The sequence below is a fragment of the Monopterus albus genome, unplaced genomic scaffold (genome assembly GCF_001952655.1).
Source record: "Monopterus albus unplaced genomic scaffold, M_albus_1.0 scaffold549.1, whole genome shotgun sequence".
Taxonomy (NCBI): domain Eukaryota; kingdom Metazoa; phylum Chordata; class Actinopteri; order Synbranchiformes; family Synbranchidae; genus Monopterus; species Monopterus albus.
In genome coordinates, this window is record NW_018128429.1 from 47,114 (window position 1) to 49,242 (window position 2,129).

At 43.1% G+C, this 2,129-nt stretch overlaps 1 long non-coding RNA gene across 1 annotated transcript in view; it reads left to right on the forward strand.

The window, feature by feature from the left end:
- LOC109953127 (uncharacterized) overlaps nt 1–1,370 on the forward strand; it is a 17,450-nt gene extending 16,080 nt beyond the window's left edge. The window contains exon 3 of the long non-coding RNA XR_002273853.1: nt 1,358–1,370. This is a non-coding gene — a long non-coding RNA (uncharacterized LOC109953127). The remainder of the gene's footprint in view (nt 1–1,357) is intronic.
- The last annotated feature ends 759 nt before the right edge of the window (nt 1,371–2,129 follow it).

Consider the following 2,129-nt stretch of genomic DNA (forward strand, 5'->3'; position numbering starts at 1 on the left):
GAATGCCATCAGGCCCAACAGCTTTGTGTATGTTGATTTCAAAGATGGCGCTGTTGTCTGTGGCTTGTCGTTGGTTCCTCCTGTGTGCATTACCGTTGCCCCTGTTTTTGATGTTTCTGTTGACTGTCATTTGGAATGTATTGGCTCTATTAGTGTATGATTGCACAGCCCTTCTCAATATTCGCTCCTCTATGGAAAAATGCCCCAGTGTACATGGTTGGGAAGTTTCTAAGTCTCTCCCACTGCCACTGGTGGATACCGGCATACCTCCGCTGTCCTTACTTCATTTGCCCATGAAGAAAGTGGCCTAAGAGATGAGGCAAAGGGGTGGCTATCAGGCTCAAGGCCCTTTGGCGTTCGGCTTCTACTGGCTTTACCTATGCTTACCTTCAGCCCATTGGTCCAGACTTCTTGGTGTTTCTTCCAAGTTGCTGGTTTCCATGACGCCCAAGAAGAGGTGTGTGACCGTACCAATATACAGGCCTAGGCAACTCAGACCATAGTAACGTTTAGTAGTTCCCCAAGAATAACACCCCTCCTGTTTTCAGAGGTCAAATTCATGCAAACTTCACCGGTACTGAGCTGCTACCCCCCCCCCAGATAAATCTGCAAACATGGAGGCGTTGGAGTTACTCACAAATAAAACTTTATTTGAGTCAATTTATAATAATTTAACAGTGAAAATATTTTAAGAAGCCTAAACCCAGAAGCTAAAATGCTACCTATAAGAAGAGGTTTCCCCCCACTCAATAAATACAGTACAGAATAGGAATAAAATGGTCAGAGTCAACAGGTTAAAAGGCACCATTAAATAAACACTACAACATCAACCAACCAAATATAAGAGGGCCTTGCCTCCCTGTGCATAAAACAATTCACACACTGTTCACACCATAAAATTGACTAAACCCTATTTGGAAACAATACAATAAATAGGGAACATAATGCTAGGTAAACCTCAACATAAAAGCCAACAAGGCAAAACATTACATAAGCAAAACAGCAGTGGCTATCACCCCTGCAACAAGTAAAGCCACTGTTAATAAATAGCATAGAAACATCAAAGCAATTAAAACCAACAACACTACAGGTTACCTTGGCTGCACATCACCCTAGCACAACATGTGCAATGGACGCCAACTTCTACTGGATCACGCTCGCATCAATTATTGCCCCTAGAGAGCATGCGGTAATCCCCTGAAAGACAGTCTACAACCAAAACAACCTGATTAAGCACTTTGCACTGCAACAGATCCGATCTACAATCAGTCCGTTGGACATACCTTGCAGAAAAAGCAGGACGCAGATCAATGGAGGGAGGTCCATTTCAAAATAGTTACAGCAGCGACCGGCACAGCAATTGCTTGTCCCAACAGCATCTTCCCAGGTGTTATTTATATCAATGATAATTCCAACAAATTACTTACCAGGTGGTGTAGGCGTAGCCAACCCGCCGGTTACAGGTGTAAACTGGTCCAACCTCTGATCACTGAGATGTTCTTCCCAGCTGCCGAACTCCGCTTCATTGATTCGGATGGGTTTGATTAACAGCAGGTTTCTGGCTAACAAGACTTTTATTCTAAATGAATTTTTCATATCGCAGTAACTGGATTTTACGTTGCTGGCCGAGACCTGCCTAAAGGAAGGTGAGCATTATGCATTTTCTGAACTTCTCCCACCAGATTGCTCCTTCTTTAGCTCCCCGTACACATCAGGCAGGGGTGGTGGCCTGGCATCAGTTTTTAAAAACAGTTTTAAATGTCGGAAGCTCACAGTGGACTCCTATTCCACTTTTGAGTTAGCTGTTTGTGGTGGAGCTCTTGGTTTATCGTCCTCTTAGGTTCAACAGGGGCTTTATTCAGGAGTTGTCTGACTTCTTTTTATCCTGCTAAAGTTTGATAAGCTTTTAATACTTGGTGATTTTAACATTCATGTCTGTTGTCCTGATGACCCATTGGCCAAAGACTTTTTAAATATTATTGACTCTTTTAATCTCACTCAGTCGGTGCATGGCCCTACACATGAGCTTGAACACACATTGGACTTTGTGATCTCTCATGGACTGCCTGTTTCCATTACCAAAATATGTGACTCTCAGTGTTTCACTTGCCTGTTTTATTCAATGTTGC